Consider the following 23,316-nt stretch of genomic DNA (forward strand, 5'->3'; position numbering starts at 1 on the left):
AGTCTTACATAGAATGACTGAAAGCCCTGTCACTATATTCTGCCTCCCACAAGTTGCTAAGGAGTGACCTGTGTCTGGCTTACAGGGCAGCCTCTGACTCATCCCTAATGGAAATGCTAAACATTTGTAGATCAAACTGCACTAGAGTCACTCACTCCAGGGAGCTTAACCTAGCCTCTGTCATGAAAAGGTCATGTTGGAGTGACACCTTCCAGAGACTGCCACTTGTCTGATATGAGCTTCCAATTCCCGTGAACCAGAGCCTCTCCTTGACCCTCTTCAAAAGCAATTTAGATCAATGGATGGGTGACCACAAATTCACTCCTGGGGTGGTACCCATGTCCATCCTGGACAGAGGAAGTCTCATTTAACTATCATACATCCTTTCTGGCAAACTTTACTAACATAACCACTGACAATTGGGGCAACTCGGAATAAATATGGCTAGGCTTGTAAGAACTCTAGGGCTATTGGCCTAGTAACCTTCTATGAAACTATGAACTATGACCCAGTAGACCCATGCTTGATTAGCAGTTTGGGTGAATGATGGAGCGGTTGACAGGGATAGGTGTGCCATCCTCGGTGTGAGGGCACTTGCCGCGGAAGATCCCTTAGGGAAGACATGATTTAAAGATGGGATTTGGCCTTTAAAATAAGTGAAGAGCATTGGTGGTAGGGCATATCAAGAAAAAAGAATCAGGATGAAAGCAAAGATGGCAGAACACCCATAATGAGCTCATTATATACGACAAGCCCTAACAGTAGTGGAAACATTTTGGGTGGGGTAAGAGACAATTTGGTAAACCCAGTGTGGATGAGGGATACTGGGGACTTTGATGGCAAAATGATGTCCCAGTAGGGACAAAAAAAATTTATAACAGAAAAAAATTTTGGAAAAAAACTGAAAGGAAACAGAGATTTAAATGAAGAGCTGAAGGTGAAAGCTGAGATCATTGGCAAGTAATATTAATATCATTAAAGTAATTATTCTTTCCAAGATTTATTACCTTGTTTGACAAATCCTGATATAGGCTAGGAATAGGGGAAGAATGAATATACAGAAGCTGCAGTACAAAGTATATGTATAAGGGGTTTAGACCAAGTATAATGAGATGCAGGATACAGGGTAGCAAGGAATGGGAAGGATTTCATATGGTGGGACTGGTGAAATATGTTCTGGCTTTCACTAGCAAGTGGATTGGAGAAAGAGAAAGACTGGGTTGGAAAGGAAACCATTAACCAGGGAAGGTGGATGGATGAAAGGAAAGCCATTAGCCATCCACAAGCATTACAATGGTTTAGGTCTTATCTGGAAAATAGACAGCAAACAGTACTTTGGGATAACAATCTGTCTTCATTACTTCCAGTAAATATTGGAGTACCCCAAGGCTCTACCTTAGGTCCCCTTCTTTTTTCCTTATGTATTAACAATCTGCACATGAACATACCTCAAGCCACCTGCATTCAATATGCAGATGACTCCACCTTAATCTGTACAGCTAAGAATATAGCCTCTCTCCAGTCCCTCACCCAAACTGTTTTTCATAATGTTGAAAACTGGTTTATGCAGCACTGCCTCCTCTTAAATCCTAAAAAAAACTACTGCTTTTTACTCAAACTCATAAATCACCTAATCCATTCTTTTCTGTAACCTCTAACAAGGCTACCAACATAACCCCAGATACTACAACCCACCTACTAGGTGTAACAATTGATAATCGTCTCAACAACGATGACCACATCAACTCCACCATAAAGTTTGTTAACAAAAAACTTGGTACCCTCTATAGAATTAAACCTTTCCTTACCCCTTCTGCCAGGAAAACTATTGCCCAGACCCACCTCATTTTTACCCTTTTCTATGTCTCTGCTATATATACTAACCTATCTAAAAACAACCTCTCCAAACTTTCCACCTGTTATAATAGCATAGCTAGATTCATCACATGCTCCCCCTTTAAAACACACCACTGCCTCAACCTCAAACAACTTGGATGGCTAGAACTGCAGAACAACAATTACTTATCACTCAAAAGATCCTATACCACCCCAGCAACACCCCTATCCTCACTAATCTGATTACACCATATAAAAATCTAGCTACACTACGCTCTGCTAATAAGCTCCTAGTTTCCTCGATTAAATCTAACAACAAAGCTAGAGACTCACTTTTCTCAAACACAGCAGGTAAAAACTGGAATCAGCTTCCTTCTGAATTATCAACCCTTGCTTCTACTTCTCTATTTAAAAAACATCTTAAAACTCATTGGCTTTGTCCATGTGCTAACCCAGACTGATATATGTTTCCCCTTCCTGCTCTTACCCCTTTCGCTACTCTTCTAACCTATGCCTCCAAATCTGTTTACTACTCTTTTCTTCATAGTAAGAGGATAAAATATAAGGGCTTTTCTCTCTTAATAGGGTTTTGCTCATACCTGCTATTGTGTTTAGTATAATTTTTTAGTATAATTTTTAGTATAATTTTTATAGTTTATAATTTTATTATTATAATTTTTCTTTTGACCAATGCTACCTCTGTATTGTGATTTTACATGTCTTTTTATATATTGTTAATTTTGTCACTGTTCATGCTTAGAGCTTTTCTCCCCAGGCCTCTACTGAAAATGGACATATATCCAGTTAGACTAGCCCGGTCAACAAATGTAAAATAAAATTAAATAAATAAATAAAGCAGCAGGCTCAGGTGAGGTCACAGCAGATATGACAAAGATGTTGGGTTAGATAGGGGAGAATTAGCTCCTGAGGGTACTAATAGCAGTGTGGAGAGAAAGGCATATCCCAGATGACTGGAGAATAAGCGTAATCATTCCAGTGTACAAGAACAAAGGGGACGTCCACAACTGTGGGCAGTACAGAGGCATCAAACTCCTATCACATTGCATGAACGTTCTGGAGAGGGTGATTGATAAACGGATACACAAAGTAGTAGAATGTAAGATGGAAGATGAGCAGTTTGGATTCAGATCAGGATGTAGCACAACTGACCCGATGTTTGCATTGAGACAGATACTTGAGAAGAAGCTAGAGATGAGGAGAGAGTCCAACTGGGTATTCCTAGACTTGGAGAAAGCATATGACAAGGTCCCAAGAAAGCTGATCTGGGTAGTAATGCAGTGGTTTGAAGTCCCAGAAACAGTGGTAGAATTAGTGCAGGCTATGTACAAGGAACCAATGACTCAAGTATGAACAGTGTTCGGCCTCACAGAGGGGTTCTCAGTGGGAGTGGGTGTACATCAGGGTTCAGCTCTGAGCCCAATGCTGTTCATACTGGTGATAGACTACATTAGCAAACAGGTTGGAGGGGACAGATCAACAAAGCTACTATATGCAGATGATGTGGAAGTACGGGCAGACTCTGAGCTAGAACTTCAGCAAAGGATAGGAGAATGGAATGCAAATCTGAAGGCACATGGGATGAAACTAAGCATAGATAAGATGGTGGTAATGGCAGCAAATTGGAGAACTCAGAAGAATCTGAGAATAGATATAGAAGGGAAGATAGTGGAACAGATAAACAGCTTCAAGTATCTGGGAGGAGTAGTTGAGGAGATGGGTAGTCTGAATGAAGAGATCAAAGCTAGAATCAGAGGGGCTGCAGCCAACTGGCATAGAGTATCAGGTGTAGTCTATGACAGAAGAACTGAAAAATAAACCTGAAGCACGCAAAATACTAAATAAACACTACACAATGCACTGTATATTCATGGTCCACGGGAGGCACGGGGGTCGGATTGGCGTTTTTGTTCCTTTACTATCGGAACTTCATCAGAAATATGATTAGTGATGAAGTTCCAATGGTAAAGGAGTGAAGGTGCTGATCTGACTCCTGTGTTTCTTGTGGAGTACGAACATGCAGTGTGTTGTGTAGTGTTTATGACAGAAGAATGCCAAAGAAGCTGAAAAGTAAGGTGTACAAGACAGTGGTGTGGCCAGTACTACTGTATGGTATAGAAACCTGGGCAGTAAAGGCAGAACAGTTGAAGAAGCTAGAGGTGTTGGAAATTAAGTACCTGAGAAAAGTGGCAGGATGCACACTGTGGGACAGATGAAGAAATGAGGACATAAGAGCAGGCATGATCTACCCTTCACAAAACCAAACTGTGTAGGATCCAGAGTTTGGAGATTCCCTATATCCTTGTTTATTAGGTCCATGATGATGTGTTCCATAGCTTTGCATATCAGACTCGTCAGGCTAATGGGGTGATAGTTCCCGGGGTCTGTAGTCACTCCTCTTTTGTGGAGAGGGATGACTGTAGGAGTGCATCATTCGGTAGGGACAAAGCCTGAGGTGAGGCTGTGATTGAACAGGGCATACAGGTGAGGTAAAATAATGCCCTTTGAAAGTATTGCATTACTGCTGTGCTTTCAATAGTAGCAGTAGCAGTAGTCAGGTCATTAAATGCCTGAAAGACTACTTTTCTCAATTGGTAACACTGCTTTTTAAAAAAAACATCTTAAACAATATTTTAAAACTCACTGGCTTTGTCCCTCCTCTAACCCTGACTGATATCTCATTTCCCCTTCTTGCTCTCCCAATGCTTCTCTACTCCACTGTTCTTTGTTGCCTACCTGTAATAAAGATTTCTTAAAAAAAAAAAAAAAAAAATTTTTGGAATCTCCATATATATTTTTTTATCTCTCAAATGTTGTTTGTTTGTTCTCTGTATTTGATCTTGGCTTAAACACACTAAAGAGCTCTGTACAAGTTGATCGTACCTACAATTTAAACAATGTACTATAACTCATTTTACTATTGATATATATTGTATGCTTTGTCACTGCCGATGGTTGGAGCTTTTCTCCCCGGGCCTCTACTGAAAATGGACATATATCCAGTTAGACTAGCCTGTTCAACAAATGTAAAATAAAATAAATAAATAATAAATTAGACAGTGAAAGCAGATGGATGAAAGGGAAAAGAAGGCTGCATTGATTAGCACAAAGGATTTGTGCTAAATCAAGGGATGGGCTGACAGAAGGGGTTATTGCAGAGATATGAGACACAATCAAGCTGAATGGGGACACAGGAAAAGGAGGAGAAATAGAAGAGAAAATGTTAGTAAGGTTCAGCATGAGTCAGGAATTAGGTTCAGGGAAGCTAATTTAAAAGCATTTTAGATATTGCAAAAGTAATTTGGTTTGAAGACAGAAGGATGGTTGGAATATAAATAACTGATAGCTAGATAAGGAAATGAATAAAAGAAGAGATGGTGGGAAATGGAAGAAAGAGAAGGATCACACAACTTTATCATTGCTGAAAACTTTTCTAAAATGAAAAGTATATACATTTTTCAAAGTTCCTGTATTCCAAAGTATCTCAATAAATACTAGTGGTGGTCCATGGGAAGCAACTCTGGAATTGGCTTAGCAAACAGAATTAGATGCTATGAAGCATCATGAGTTAAACAACAGAGTTTCAGCCACTAGTGCACTTAAATTAAAGATGGCTAAATTATGATTTATTAGTGAATTATCTGTCATGTATCATATTAAACTCTATATGGTAAATTGAAAGCAGTTTTTGCTATTTATTGTGATTTTATGTTTGATGTTATTGGAAAGCTCAGTTGGCATGTACTGTGTATTTTTAGTCATATGTGTGATAGTCACATTACTTGATATGACTCTTATAAAGGATATATTTGTGGTGTTTTTAATGTTAAAGAAATCCATGTAATTTTAAGGACAAAGATGCTTAAACATAAATATACGAATACATGCCTGTTGTATGCATTTACATCAAATTTTCCTTGGTTTTTAGATGTTTATTTAATGCAGATGTGGTTCTTGTCTAGTTATTGCTACAATATATTTGATGCTGTCATGCACATAACACACCTCTTCCCACTTCTCCCAAAAGATGTTCACCATCTTTTTTAAACTGAGCTTTATTTGCTTTTATAACAGTACCACATTAGACACTAATAGGTTTATAATTTGAAATGGTATACATATTCATTAAGCCCCCCCCACTTCATGATAAACATCCCCACTGCAATGCATTCTAACATATTTTAGTGTTTTTATAATCTAAACAAAATTGTATACTGAAAAATATAAGGTGAGCCAATTGTGCTTTTCCAGTCTGATGCAAGATACTGTTTCACAGCTTCACCCAAAGTCCAACATACTTTTTCTATAGACTTCTCTTTCCCTCTCCTGTCACCTATCCCCATTAGCCAAAACTAACAAATACGTGGCAGGTCCAGAAAAAATACTGCCCTCAGCTATTTTTGGAGGGTCCCCAATAAACTTGTACCTTCCTGCAATACTAAAACATATGCATTGTTCATGCCTCCTCTTCTGCATTCCTCCAACAGCTTCTCAGATTAACTCTTCCTTCTCTATACAATTTTCTTGGTGTTTCATATCAGTGGTAGACTAAACTCATTTGTCAGTTCTTAGGTTTTGGCCATTTCCCTAACTTACCCACACTACTCCACATTATTTCCCATTCTTCTGCTGTCAAGCTCCTTCTCTTTCCAACATGTTTCTTATTATTCCTACTCCGTTCTTATCACCAAATCTTTCTAAATATAACTTATCCTCCTTCTCTTAATTACCTGCCACTTTGTCCAAGGTAACATCTGACTCCCTTTCTAACTCCTAACTTCCTCCTTCTGCATTACTGACTTCATCTTTTCTAAAACCATATAATCACTTTTTCTTACCACAAATTCCTACACATTCAACCATTGTTCCTATTCTACCATTTCATTGACCTAGCTTCAGTTGCTTCCCTTCAACAAGTCCCTTCTCTTCCCACTCCATTTACTTATTCCTGGAAACACTACCTATTTTCCAGGGTGAGTATGCAGACTCCCCTGGGCCTTCTCCCTACTCTTTATTACAAAACGTTAACAGCTCCTCATGCCATACCTAAACCACCTGGTCAGAAAATGACCGATTCCCCTTCATTGACTCCTCAGTGTATCCTTACCATCCATGATATGCAACAATGCGTATCCCTAACATCCATGATATGCAACGATTGCATTAGGTTACTAGCCAATGCAGCTACCTAGCTAAAGTTGGCAGCCTGCAGCTTCCCATAAAATATAGTACATGTTTCTTTTACAATGAAAAACCTCCTGGTCTTAGCCTCTAACATACTCTCATTTGACATACCCTGGATATTAAATAGTGCCTTAATCCCCCATCTCAACAAGTTCCTTTGAAATGATAGAACATGTGGTTATACCACAGTATTAGCTGCTTTGATTTTTCATGAAATTGTACTTGACATACAGAATTTTATAGCCCTGTCATCCTCTCCCTTTGCTCTAACCTCTGCAAATTCCTATAACATAATTGCTGCCAACCATTCTCTTTTAATAACCCTAGATACTCAGCACCCTGAAGTGCCCTTATCTTCTGCTCATGATATTCCAAATGTGTGACTGCTCTAAACTCTTGACATGCATATATTACCACCTATTTTGCCATGGATAATCTACTACTCATCAATAAACAATCCTCTGCCAACATCAAAAAGGCTAGCTCATCAGAACCTTCCTCATGCCTGTCTCTCAAAAACTTCCTTACCTTACATGCCAACTTGTAGGGTTATAAGGTTTCAGTTTTGAAATCACCTCCTTCAATTCCTCCTCCTCTGTTATGTCAGCATTCAACCCACTACATTAGCCATCAGGCACCCTCCTTTTCAGCTGCCTTAAATTCTCATTGGCTTGTAGGCTTCTGCCTCCTTTCTGCTTACAATTCTGAATGATATTTTTCAAACATTTCTTTTATTTGTTCATCACTGCATACTTTCTTCCTCCTCCTTATACATTACTTTATATCTTTCACATTTCTTTTTATCTGCTAAATAACCAGGAGATCTATTTTAGATCACTCTCTCTCCTTAGTCTCTTCATTCTCTCTTCACCATCCCCATTCTCCTGAAACCTATCAATCTTTGCATCTCAATCAGCTGCTTCTACTTACCTGTTATTAAATTCCTATGTGCTTTGATGTGCTGTCCCTCTCTTTCCATTAGCTTCCCTTTTAGTGCTGCTTAACAACCATCCCACAGTGCAGTTCCTAGTGAACCAAGATCATTATTTGTAAACACATCCTTTAACAAATGGCTTGTTTAGTTCCCCTAATCAACTAGCCCATCTCTATCTTTTCATCATCCTCCTTTTGTCTTACAGATCTGTCAAAATCACAGATAAGAAAGTGTGATCTGCTAAATTAATTTAACTTACTTGCCATTAAAATCAGATCAGCCTGTCTACATAATTTCCTTACAATCCTAGATTTCAGTCCATGATGCTATTTAACCGTCATGACTTATCCATCCACTCTAACAACCATCTTTATGTTCTGAGATGGTGCGCCTGTCTACCATATAGCCCATCTAATTTTGCATTTAAATCCAAACTAAAATCACCTAATAATGTTGCACACTCCTCCTTTCACATTATACCTTCCATTTCCCAAATCAATTGCTAGACAAAATATCATCAACTTAATTTGGAACATATAAATTACATACCACCCAGGTCTGCCCATTAAGTGTACCGTTCTACAGAAACCATCTCCCCACTTCAGTTATCTTTGTACTTATTAATTTTAGGGACCTATGACATATTAACATTACCACTGCAGTACCTCTTCCAGATTTATAATCTGCAAATGGTACTGGAAAATGCCTACCCCAATAGTTACATGTTTCTCTGATCATTAAGTATGGTTTCTGCAACTACCTCATGCCACTCTCCCTTTATAATCTTTGTAAAAGCCCCTTCCAGCTAATTGGATTAGAACTCCCCCCTTCATTTCATATGCTCATTGTAATCCCTAACTTTATCTGAGAATACTTACCCCATTCAGAATTTTCCCCTCAAAATGGGATTGAAATATTCCCATCCCTCCCACTCAATAAAAACTTTGTAGTCACATCCACCAGTCCAAGACACTCTGAGTCAAAAAAAAAAAAAAGAAAAGAAAAGAAAAGAAAAGTAAAAGAAAATCTTGCCTAAGCCTGGGTTTGAAATCACTGGCAGCTAAGTGAAAAAAGGTTTTGCTTTAACAAACTCCTTAACTGCCTTTCATGAAGAACATTACATCTTTAATCCCATCATTTCCAAAGAAGCCCATCCTACCATTCCACTGCTGCACAGAGCCATAACACCGAAACAAAATTAAAACAGTTACCTTACCTCAATATTAAAGCTAAAATAATCTGCTCCACATCTTTTATTAAATGGTGGGTCTTGAATCTCTGGATAAAAAGCACAGAGCAATATAATAATGTAACTGATTAAGCATAATACACTATTACTTTATCATCCATATTTAATATTGCATTAAAGAACCCGAGAAGATCTCCAACCATGTTTTATTATTGTTCCCCATTGAATCTTTCAGGAGACATTTTCATCTGCACTTGACTGGTAGACTTCCTGTAATCTTGTCTAGTCTTCCTCTCAAATGTATCATTCTCTGCTACATCTGGAATATTCTTTCCCTTCTTCACCTTATGTAATGATCTTAGAGTGCTCATTACTCCCTCTGATGATACTGCAGTTTTAATGCCACTATTGAGACTCTCTTTCTCTGGTGTCAGCTTTTCTTTCTTACTCCTTATCTCCTTTGTTAAAAGTTTGCTCTTTTTCTTCTGTCACTGGGCAGAAGTTGCTTCTCTGCCTATGTCACCCTTGTCAGATTACAGGAATTCCTCTTTTCCCTGACCATTTCCCATTTCATCTTATTTTCATATAATTATGCCTCCAAATCTCCTTCAAATTTGCTCTCCTACAAAATCAAAATCAATGCCATAATCCGATTAAAACCAGTAACAGGAAATATTTGAAGGAAAATTACCTTTTATTAATTGTCAAAATTTAATGATCCTCCAAATCCTGAGACCACACCAGTTTATGATGATTTGCTCTCAGAAACTCTGTAACAACCATGTCAGGGCTGCATAGAGACTGCTGTACTTACCAGGAGTAAGCCCAGAACTAGCCCTAGAAGCAAATTGCCCTAGTGGCATCCCAAATTAAAAAGGAAGGGTAATTGTCATAAAGATAAAAACTGCCTCATCAAAGTAAATAGGCAACTAAGAGAGATAATTAGGTCAAGCAAAGCCAACTTTGAAGTTAAGATATCCTCCCAGTTGAAAGATAACCATAAGTCTTCTACAGCTATGTCAGAAACCTCAAGGCTAGCATACAGAAATGTGTTGAATGTGTGGTTAATGGTGCCATACTAGTCTAGCAATATAGAACACATGATAGCAGACAAATTCAGTTCCAACTTTCCCTTTCCCTCACCCCCATCCACCTCCCCTATATTACCCTCAGACATATCCCCTCCAACTATAACTAGGGAGCATGTACTGGCTGCACTCACTAAAGCCAAGAATATAACATCAATGGACTCTGATAACATCAAAAGATGCCTCCTGAATTGTCTAAAATATGACTTATCAGGACCTCTGGAATCATTATTTAGCTATAGTCTTAAAACAAGCTTTGTGCTACATGAATGGAGGACTGTGACAGTCACCCCCTGCATAAGGGAGTCAACAGATCCTGGAAATTACAGACCCATTAATCTGACTAGTATTACTTGCAAATCCATTTTAAAGATTTATCATGAAATTATGAACAAGGACATAGGAGACCTTCAGACACTATATCCACCCCAGTTTGGCTTTGTCAAAGGAAAGCCATACTTACTGAATCTGGTGGACTTCTTTGAAAAGGTCACTAGGGCAATGGGTGATGGGAAAACTGTACATACTGACTACCCAGATCTGGCTAAGGCATTTGATAGAATACCCTACTCAGGAATTGTCAATAAACTTAACTATAGAACTAGGTATAAACCCCTTTATAACATGCTGGACAGCTAGCTGGTCACTGGTAGGATTCATGGGGTAGAATTGGTGAGGCCACCTCCAGTAGCAGCTGGTGACTTCAAATCAAAGGGGGGCTGCAGGAGACAGTTGAATTGGTGGGGCTAATGGGAAGGGGTGTGGCCAACTAGCAAGGGGTGGAGCTATGCTCAAAACCACAAAACCTGGGACTTTTAATTAAATATGCTGTCCTGGGTACCAAACCGTCATTATGATAGTCCAATCAAGACAAAATGAAGTATAGAAGAAAAAAATATTTCAATGCATTGGCTACATGACAGCTTACTTAATATCTCGATGGAAACAAAAAGGTTGTGAGGCATGAAAAAATAAATTACTTTTTAAATACATTACTGGATTGCCAGTCAAAATAAAGTATAAAAAAGCAAGCAGCACTTAACTCAAACCACTTTTCCTTGCACTGCAGTTCTAATTATAATTTATATTCAGCTTTATAAAAGTACCAAGTAACATGCTGAAAGTAGCAATCTCTGTGATTCCCCTACTTGTAAAAATGTTTCTTATCCAAAAAAGACCTGCTGCCTGACAACAGCTATTTACTTGTTTCATGGGAAAAACATGATCAAAGTAAAAAATGAACAGCAAACAAGAAGCAAGCTAAAGATAAATTGCTTAAAGGATTACTGCACAGGTTATGGACCACACATGATAGATTGGCATTCTGTTTAGTTTACTGTAAAGCCTGCAATATGACTGCAAGTCTCAAACAAATATAGTGAGCTTCTGAAAATACTGTAACCCTGTCCTTTATTACAAATGCTGTCATATGCATTTCAATACCCAAGGCTTATACATTATCTAGTTATATAAATATTCTCTGCATGGCAACAACAAAAAGGCTTTCAATGTTGGTAATTGTTTAACAGTATGCTTATTAAAGCATACTTGCATCTTACAATCTCAGACAAACTTACCTGATGGTCATTAAAGCATTGCTACTTAAACACAGAGCAACAGGCAGTGCAACAACATGCATTTTTAGAATAATATGAAGCATAAATCAACAGTATAAAAATATGACAGAAAACCAGAATATTCTGCAAAATCAAGGACAGATGAAAGCCACAGTAGTACTTGTGTCTACCTTGGATGGGGGGATACTCTGCACACTTACTGCTCCTTTCCTTGCTTGGACACATCCAGAGACACTACATGAGGGAGTGGGTTGCAACAAGTATGTCACAGTTTGAAATGTCTCTGGCTGATGGTGATGGCCATGACAAATCTGTCATACCTCTCAATCTCAGAGCAAGAAATCTGGACAAAGCCATAAATAGAAGTGGGACAAAAGCCCAAAAATAAGGACAAGTTTTAAATATTGCTTTTATAAACATAGAAAGATAATAGAATAGTAGGTCTTGCATTAGTATGAATTTTCTGAAGGGTATGAAATCTGAAACTTAAATGTCTGTCATTATTTTCTAACTTCAATCTTTAATGATTTGCCACTAATTTGTAAGAAAACCACAATTTTATGAAAAATGGACCAAAAATGTGAAGAAAAATGTAAAATAGCCACACAATACAGCTGGGAACCTGTCAAAGAAGGGACACTTTTTAATATTAGTACTGTTAAGTTGAGCAGTTGACAAACTAAGAGAATCTACATGCATTTCTGAAATAAAAGTAATCTATAGCTCTGATCATTACAATTATTTCTTAATTGTAAACCCTCCACAATTTCTTCCAAAATTGCTTTTTTGCAGAGGGATTATTAGGGGGAGAGCAACATTTTGAGCCAAAGATAGGGACACTTGAGAGATATGGATATACCTAATTCTATAAAGTGATTTATTTGCATGCACCTCTCAACCTCTTAACGCAGGAAATCTTGACAAGGCCAAATATATTGGGGGAACATACAGACAGTATTAAAAATTGCTGTTGTATAAACTTAGACAGTTGATAGAATAACAGGTCTTACTTTAGCATGCATTTTTCTGAAGGGTATGAAGTCTGAAACAATGTCTGTCATTATTTTGTGACTTCATTCCTAAATGATTTGCCAAAAAAACACAAATTTTATGAAGAACAAACCAAAAAGAGGAAGCAAAAATCTATTAATTCTGTGAAAATCTGGACAGTTGAGAGGTATAATTCAGCCAGGGTTGTCTTTGAGTTTGCCGCCTTTCCCTCCTCACAAAATCATGGTCAAATGGGGCCTCCCCCCACAGTCATTCCAATGTCTCATTACTTGGCTATTTCACCCCATTTATCATAAACACTGTAATGTGCATACTGCTTTACTCCTACAATAATTTGGATTTTATTTAAAAGTATTATTTTACATTTTACAGCACAAGCACTAATAGACATCTGCTAAACAAAGCAGTGCAGTCTCACAATGAAAATAGACTTAGCATTAAAACTTCTTTAGTCTTGAAACACACATTCATTGAAACAGCATTGAAACCCACATTCAAAGAAAATACATCTGGCCAGTGGCAGATAAAGATTAACTTTGGGCTGTTTTCAAATCATATGCCCCTTGCACACAAAACATACATGTGTTCTTTGATACACCTTCCTGACTGTATTAAATTATATTCTTTGTATAATACAATACAGTTGTTAGAGGGTGTTTTAAATTTATTGTTTTGAACATTTTTCCAGTAAACAATGAAACAAAATGCATGCACCAATAATGACAAAACTGCCCAGTTCAGAATATTTCCATCATAAAAGTCTACTCAAATGTTTACAATCCACCAATATCAGTAAATATGCACAATCTCTGCAGAAGTAAAAGTCGTCTAAATAATTCCACATTAAAGAGATATGTAACTAATGAAGAGGTTGCTGCTAGCAAACAACTGTGCAGCACATCCACATAAGAAATCTGGAAAAAGTCAAAATGTATTGGGGGGGGGGGCAAAAGCCCAAAAAACAGGGACACATTTTAAACATAGTTTGTATAACCTTGGACAGTTGCTAGAATAAAATGTGCTACTGCCATGCATTTCACTGCCAAGTCTTGAACCCAGGATCCTGTGCACTACAGTCAGACTAACATACCCCTATGCCAAGTCAGCTGGTTCTTGAAAGACAGGAAGACTGAAACTTAAATGGCTATCATATAGTGAATTCAGTTCTCACAGTACCTCTCAACCTCTTAGCACAAAACACCTGGACAAAGCCAATAATGGGAGAATACAGCCCCAAAAATAGGGAAACATTTCAAATATTGATCTTGTAAACTTAGAAAGTTGCTAGAATAAAATGTTTTGTGTTACCATGTACTTTCTGAAAAATAAAGTATTTTGGCTTTTAACGGTTAGGAATTGCCACAGCAGAACTCCAGTCTGCTCATGATTGGCAGTGAATTTTTATAGTGTTGCGTTCCCACCCTGGCACCCAACCTTCAAAGAAGGCACACCCACACATGCATACACCTACCTGTATGTCTTTAAAGGTCATATCAACTGCAGAGAGGACATGCAGACTCCACATAGAAGGCACTCTAGATGAGAATTGAACTGGAGAACCTCTTGCTGTGAAGCAACAATGCTAACCACTGCACCAGCACAGCTGTAGTCTGCAATTTAAATGTGTGAACATCCAGAAAACCACAGATTTTACAAGGGACAGAACAAAAATATGAGGCAAAAATGCTTTTTCACAAGTGGTGGTGGGTAGGGAATTCAGGTTCTTGCTACATGTACCCAAGGTTGAGGGTTTGAACCTAAACTACTCTCTATAGCCACCAGTTCTAGTTAACTGGGGCATTACACACACACACACACACACACACACACACACACACACACACACACACACACACATGTCAAACCTCCATAAACTAGTAGCAGAACCAGCTGTATATCTCTCACACATGTCAAACCTCCATAAGCTAGTAGCAGAACCAGTTGGATATCACTCACGCACATATACACACACACACATGTCGAACCTTCATAAGCTAGAAGCAGAACCAGTTGGATATCTCTCACTCACGTTTCCTTACTTTAATAACCATCTGTACTCAAAACACCTTGGTAGAATCCCTGATGTTTGACATAATTTTGTTATACTTCCTGCAAAATTGTAGGTTGTAAAAATGGTAAGTCATCAGTTTAAGTGTTGACTGTGATTTTAACTATTCCCAGTGGTATTATAGGAGAAACTGCAGAAAAAAAAGAAAAATAAAATGATGTACTGTGGGTAATTTTTTTCTTAACTTTTATGCTATGCACTGTTTATACCAAGGACATATTTCATTTTTACTGTTGAATATTTTGTTGTCTTTAATTCTTTTCAAATGGAAACTCATGTTGCTGACAGTTAAGACATTTTTGATTCAAGTCCCAAACAAGCTCCTCCCTGATAGATTCAAAAAAATGTCTGTCAGTGTTACTGACCATTCTTCCAAGATAGTTCCACCATGGTTGTGTCCATAAGTGCTAATTCAAATTTAAGCCCACATTTCAGCTAGACTTGCAATAATGGATTTCAGTGTGTGTGGATAGATTTATGACTATATCTTGTGTTGATAATGTAGTTATAAAGTATTTTAGTAAGATAATCTCATTGTGGTTTGTTCTTCACAGTGACCCTAATTTTTGTGTGCTGCATGTAACTAATGTTATTGCACAATATTATTTCATTCTGCCTAGCACTCTGTTTCTCACACAGTTTCATTTAGCAAAGGCCAGTGGATTTTCTGCCTAATCTTCCTTTTCTCATGACAGCCTCCTTATGCACATGCGTGCGCACACACACACACACACACACACACACACACACACACACACACACACACACACACACACACACACACACACACCACAGAAAAAAGTGTGCTCCCTATGCTTACACACCAGTACCTAAAGGTATACTCTGAACGAGTCGAACCTCCATAAGCCAGTAGCAGATAATTCCTTGGTCCTCAGCTCCCCATTAAGCAGCTAAGCCAGTCAGTTGAATAATCCACCAAGTTCTCAGTTAAGTGCCAGAATACCGAACGAGTATGCATGCGTGCGCTGTGCGTTCCAATGCACCGACTGCAGACTGATCCCCTTCCAGTCTATGTGGTTGTAACCACATAGACTTCTGGGGCACTTGTAGCCTGCTGCCTTCTTCTGAATCCGGACTGGTTAAACAGCAGTCCGGATTCAAATTTGCATGCACAAGTTTCCGGGGAGTTTTCTATTTTGGTATGTTCTGGGAGTTCCAGGATTTTTTAGTTTGATTTTTCAGCTGGGGGGGGGGGGGCTGCAGTCTTGCAGCATGAGCTGCCACTGGCCACCTCCACAAAGAGACCAGTAACCAGTGGACCCCAGGGCTCTGTGCAAGATCTGCTCCTCTTTGGCATCTACTTCTCAGATGTGAAAGCCAATGCCAAAGGCCTCTGGATAAGCAATTTCCTAAATGATTACAAACTGGGAGCAGTCATTGAATCTCCCAAAGATGAGACCACTCTTCAGGAAGTTCTAATATAGACAAATGCTTGGTGCCAAAGCCATGGATTAAATTTCAATATGAAGAAATGCATTATTGTACCTTTTCTGAAGTAGGCAACCCTGGATAACTATGTCATTAATAAAACACCCTTAAAATTTGATTCCCTAGTCAGGGATCTAGGAATCCATGTAGATAGTAACCTAGCCTTCGAGCAACATGTGTCCAAGGTAGTAAGAAAATCCTTCTATGTTGCTCAGCTTAAAAGCAAGAGTATGGTATCTTGGTCCAGAGAGGTCACCATATCATTGTATTTGGCCCTCATCAGACCCATCATAGATTATAATGCTCACTTCAGTATGTACCTGACAAGACAGATTTAGCGACTGAAAAATCCACAAAGGCTCCATACAAAATGAATGCAGGAGTAAATGCAATATCTTCTGCTGATCACCTCAAAGCCTTGTCTCTTTATTCTGTATCATACAGTCTTCTGAGAGATTATCTTTGCTTGGCATACAAGGCATCCCTGGACCCTGATTTAATGAATCTTTTGCACATCCACAAAATAAACAGCATCAGAACTACTACATTAAAAGACCTAACTTTTGCTTGCAACATAAATACGACATGTTGGAGAGACAGATATGTTTCTCAGATAATTCCCATTCCCTGGAACGGGCTCCTTATCTATGTGAAGAAGAGTTCTTCCTCTTCCCTATTTAAGCACAATTTGGACCAATGGGTGGGTAATTGGAAATTCATCCCTGGTCTGGCTCCTCTGTCCCTGATGGACAGAGGCAGTCAGTAAATCTTCCCATATAAATCAAATATAAATCAAACTTATGGGTCACAATTAGATTGCATGGCTAAGCTTTTAAGGGTCCATACACCTATGAACCTCTGAACTTCCCCAACCATTCTTTTATTTTGAGTCAAAAGTCTTTTACATCATCATTTTCCCTATGCAAAATAATCATCGGTGCTTACATATTATCACATCTAGATTTATGAAGTCCCATAATTCGTAATGTTTGTATGAAAACAGGTATGTTAACCTTGAAAGGGGTGCATAAACAAGTAAGTACTACTGGGTCACAGTGGGTATGAGGCAGCAAGACAAATAACAGTGAAATTTTGTACTCCTCCGTGGCGTGCCTCATGTCTTCTGTGAACTCCACAGTGCCTCACTGCTTTACAATGCCTGCATTCCTAAATACTGATCATAACTCTGTGTGGTTTTAAAAAAGAGGGTTTTAGTGTTTTCTAAAGCCAATAAAGCATTTAGCAAGTGCTGTGTCATAGACAGCAACTATATATCATTACAGAAAAAAAGTCAGGGACTGATGTCTGTAAACCTCTACAAAAGAGAACCACATTTTTAACTCAGTACTTCAGAGTTAAGAGTGAATTAACATGCCTTCTGAGAGACCAGACTGTAACAGGGGTGTGTAACAACTGATCAGATACCTGGAAAAGGACCTGTCAAAATAAATGAGTCACTTTATGTCAACAGGCCATGTGCCTGACTCCTTGTCTTGCTGGGAATGTGGTGACTTTCATGACTTGTAACATTAAGGATGACTCAGAAGCAGCAGCCACGTGTATAGGTTGGGAAGGGATGCTAACAGGGATGAGAAATTTTGCCATTATTCCTCTTCCTGTGTGAAAAACTATCTGACACAATAATACTTAAGAGTGTACACATCTCTTGTTAGGATAGCAGACATGTTTTCTTGAAAACTTTAGAAATTATGGGACTTCGTAAATCTGATTGCAATAATACATGAGTACCTAATCATCTTATCCTTCTTTTAAACCACCAAGAGGACTAGATACATCAACAATACTTGATATCCAACTTCCATCCATCCATCCATCCATTCATCCATCCATCCATCCATCCATCCATCCATCCATCCATCCACAACACCTTTTTTCCATTTTTGCACATGGGATTCAGGTGTCGCTTCACAGTGACAATTATCTGGAGCCACGGTTTACACCATTGGGTGGCTAGAACTGCCATGGAAGATCTTCCACATTGTACACTCACACCTATGTCCAATTTAGCGCATTCAATCCACCTACTGCATGTCTTTGGAATGTGGGATAAAACCTGGGCACCTGCAGGAAACCCACAGAACACAGGAAGGACATGAAGACTCCACAAAGAAGGCACTCCAGCTGAGAATTGGACCAGGGAACCTGCTGCTGTGAAGGGACAACACTATCAACCGTGCCACTATGATGCCCCATTCCTGCAGTTCCGTCATATAATAAAGCATGCTTTGCCTTATTTGCAACAACTGCTATGAATAATTTACTGTGAACTCTAAATTTGTCTCATAGATCTCTCTGATAGTTTCTGCTGTTAGCTATTGTCTAGTGCATTGCTCTGGCTGAGGGCATTATAGCCAGAACTTGCATAGGAATCTCTGTGCTGCCACATCTCTTTGGACCAATTCTGTGTATCCTTTTGATCACCATATCCAAATAATCCAGAGGATACATCAAATTACAAATTAAGGACTCTGCTAATTGCCTTAATTTCATGCCACTTGCAGTATCTGGAATTTTTTATATGGATTTTCACTTTCCATGAACAATGTTAGGCTCATATTATCTGGCATCTGGTTCAAAGGGTTAAGGCTGTGAGCAGTGCAAACTTGAGCAAGTTACTTAATCAGACATAGCTGCAGGCTTGTTCCTGAGAACTGGTTTTCTGTTCAGTGGGTCTACCTGGTTAACAATCAGATAACAATTATTATTATTTTTACAGGCATATGACTCATACTTTACACCAACTTCTGTACTCCTTTTTGATCTTCATGTACCACTTACATTCAGAACAAATGCTCTTCTGACTTCAGCTTGAGTGGTTACACTTCAGCTGCTACATGATGGACCTCTAACTTCATGACCGCAACCAAAATTGCTTCAACAAGATCAGCAACTGCACATCCAGAGATATTACCCTGATACCCTAAACCATTCCAGCAGTTCTACTTGCTCAATATGACTCATTTCATACAGAATTAATATTGTCAACCTATAAAATATATCTCTAGTAGGCTTTCTTGAACAGGTACAACTTCTTGCCAATAGTACTTATAATTTAGGCAACCATATTTTGTGTGGGGCAGTCATCACCTAGCTGGCCACCGTCTTCATATACCTCCAATGTCTGAATGTGAGGAAAGTGAAAGAAATAATGCAAAAAGCAAAAATAGGAACTTGAAGCTTTTACAGCCCATGGTGCTACTTCTGTAAGGTACTAGTTCAGGTATTTGTCCCAATACTGACAGTTTTAAGTTATATTTGTTAAGGCTGTGCTCTAGTATTGAATACTGTATGAATGTTTAAACAGTTCTGACTTTATGAAGAAACCTAGGAAGAGCAAGGGTAAATATAAGGTCAAAACAGTAGTGCTGTACAACTATCATAGTAAGTGACAGATATGCTTGCAACTTTTCTAAAATAATTTATTCTGTGCTCTGAACAAGCTTTGTAATGACTCTGTGTGTGCCTCGCCCATCCTGAAACTACTCCTCCACTCTCCCAGTTCTGTCAAGGTCATGTGACCTTTGCAGTGCTCAGTCTGATTCTTCCAAGGATCCTCTAACAGCAGCAATACATCAGAAAGAAAACTCCCCTTCCCTTTAAGGAAGATATGCTAGGCCTGTGGACTAGTCATGACCACTGTGCTCCTGCTTGAAATACTTGCACTAGGATTGGTTGGGTTTCTTTTGCAATGTTTTCTGATTTTGTTTTCAAATTGGCTAGGTTTGTCAGCTCAAACTTAATTAATGATAGAGTGGAAATTGGAATGCAGTGCGTGTGTGTGTGTGTGTGTGTGTGTGTGTGTGTGTGTGTGTGTGTGTGTGTGTGCGTGTGTGTATGTGTGTGTGTGTGTGTGTGTTTGTGTGTGTGCGTGTTTGTGCATACAACCATATATTCCTGTGTGTGGGCATGCATAAAAGTGTGCATGAGGTCTATATCACATCGTCAAACTTGTATAAGTTTGAGCGATGTAATATCGAACCCAAAAGTCCGAAACACAAAAATAGCGAAGCCATGGCACATTGATTTTTTTTCCAGGGAAAAAAAATTGGTGAACCGTTTTCGAGGCTTTGCTATTTCCTCCACTGTGATGCAATCTCAGAGTTCATATATTTAAGTAGGAGGGTGTGGGAGGTACAGCCCCCCCCACTTAGTTTTAGTTTAAGGTTTATGTTTTGATTTTGGTTTTTGTTCAGGAACAGCGATTTTTTTTCCCCCTGGGGAAAAAAAAATCGCTGTTCTGTGTGCTCATTATTATGCAGTTTCAGACTTTTGAGTTCGATATTACATTGTTCGAACTTATACAAGTTCGACAATGTGATATAGACCCGTGTGTGTGTGTGTGTGTGTGTGTGTGTGTGTGTGTGTGTGTGTGTGTGTGTGTGTGTGTGTGTTTGTGTGTGTATGTGCACTTGTGCGCGAGTGTGTGTGTGTGTGTGTGTGTGTGTGCTTCATACACAATAGTACAAAAATCGGTATCTTAGTGTTTTACTAGGGCACATACCAGGGCATCTCATTTCACAAATTAGGTATGTGTCCTGGTGTGCTTGCAAAACATAATAGTGATTCCTGAGAAAATTGTGCAACTGCACTGAAAGAATATAACTAAACATTATAAAATATATATTATAACTAAAGATTATAAAGAGAAAGAAAAAAAAAACTTTGCACATTCTCTTTAGTACTGTACCAATTCTCTTTGTAGTGGTATGTCTATTTTTCATCATTATGCTCTTATTGAAACTTTAAGGATGATATATTCTAATGCAGCAACATTTTTTATATGAACAGATGAAAAACTAGGCAAATCTGTTCATGTTCTGACTAATAAAAATACTTCAAAAGATAAATAAAAATCAATACTGTTCACTCAACATGCAGTATTAAAAATCTTATTTGATGCATGCTGTTTAGTGTTTTCACAAATTATAGGTTTTTATACTGCACTCCACTGCACTGCATGCTTTGCATTAGTATCCGCTACCAAACCTATGTGCACAGCTGAACTAGCTTCTAGAAGATTTAGTATTTATTTTTACATGTATCCTAAATGTTATTGTTCTACTGGCAGATAATATCCGACTCGCTGATGCACATATTTTGATTATCTTTACCATAAAAAGTGAGGTCACCGGTACTGATTGTTCATTGTTATACTGTTGAATGTATTCTCTTTGCATTGTTAGCGTTAGTAAAAGACTGCTGTTTCCTCAGCTGAGTAATGACGTAGTGCTATTGGGCTTAACTACCTTTGACAAAAAAATACATGTAATATAGTAGCTTTTAATGTGTAACGTCATTAGTCTGACTCTGTCATATGTTTTGTGGTGATGTGCAAGGTCATGAAAGTGTTCTATGGCATTTCTTGGTCTCCTTATCACAACAAAATAAAAATTTGCCCTAGAGATGAATGCCATAATATTATTTGATGGACATTCTGGAGGATGGAGATGGGGAGCAATATGCTCATATTTGTTGTTATTCATTATTAATGCAGTGTACCTTGGCAGATGTTGCTTATAATGGCATGTTTGAAAAGTCAATTTGTTAATTCTGTCTCATGCTAGAAGAGTGCAACCAGGCAGTTTATTATGCTACAAAAAAAAGGAGAGATTTCAAATTAAATTCTGCATTTTAGCATTAGAAGCAACAATATTTTCTTTAAGAACAACAAACATTTTGTCCATGACAGTGTTCTCCTTAAGTAGTTGTTTTTTCTTAAATAGTTATTGGACTGTATTTTAATAATGTTTTTCAATGTTTTATGTACATCAATAAATTTAGAAATGGCATACTTTCTGTGAAACAGTAGATATAAAACAAAACTAAAATGGAAAACTAGAATAACACTGTTTTAGTTTTCTTACAAGGATCTTTAATAAAAATGCTTTTAGATGAACACCAAGACAAGCATAATCTGCTTTTTCTATTAGTGTCATGATTAACAACTCCTTGGACCATGAAAGTGTGAGGTATTGTCAGACACTAGGGTCATCACTGGCCTTTTAGCACTGTGGTCTCTTTCCTGACCTTTAGTCATTACTCACAATCCTAATACTCCATTAATAGACTATATCTACATCTGCTCATTCATGACGTAATCTGATTATTTGATCTACAATAGACAAGATTATTTAAAATGCAGTCCGGAATTAGCGTCACAGCAAGATCTTTAAATACCAGAGCATGATTAGGGCATGTATGAGCTGACAAAAATGTCATGCAAAGCAACATTATTGATGTGGTAAATGCCACAAAGTATACCTTGCATCATTTATAGGCCATTAACCTTTACTATGAACATTAAAGCATTTATGCATATTAGCTTTAATTGGCATACTGAGTGACAGATTGCTGGGGATATTGAGGCAAAAACAATTGCTCCATCTGGGTGGTGAAAGCAACTGAGCAACACATTTTTACATTTCTGCTTTCATTGTATAAAGAAATACATGCAGTAAGGATTAAAACAACCTAATTTCTGATATTCACTGTAATTGCAGTCATTGTAAAATGTTTATTGTTGGATGTCTAAGGAATCATTGAGCTTAGTTTTAGCTTTCCTAGCTTCTTGATTGCTTTAATCATGCAGCAGACAAAATATACTGATGAACTGGAACTAATATATATGATTGAAGCATTTATGGTCAAAATCACCTCACTGCTAAGATAGCAAGTTAAGTTTTTGTACGGGCATAAAAATGTCAGCTAGTGTTTTCTTTCCCCTGCTGCAGTTTTCCCCTTAAGAGAGAGCCATTGGAGGTGTAGGGATATAAAATATCTGCCAGTACATGACAGGATCGCCTCACTTTGACTTTAATTTACAAAATGAAAACTCTGCTGTGTGTGGATGTGTATCCAATAGCTTTTTATTGAGCCTTTTCGTATACATTAAGTATGGTGCTTGAGATGGTCCCTCCCAGTGCCTCCTCAGCTCTAGTGGG

This window comes from Protopterus annectens, chromosome 2.part1 (assembly GCF_019279795.1).
Source record: "Protopterus annectens isolate FY-2018-M chromosome 2.part1, PAN1.0, whole genome shotgun sequence".
Taxonomy (NCBI): domain Eukaryota; kingdom Metazoa; phylum Chordata; order Ceratodontiformes; family Protopteridae; genus Protopterus; species Protopterus annectens.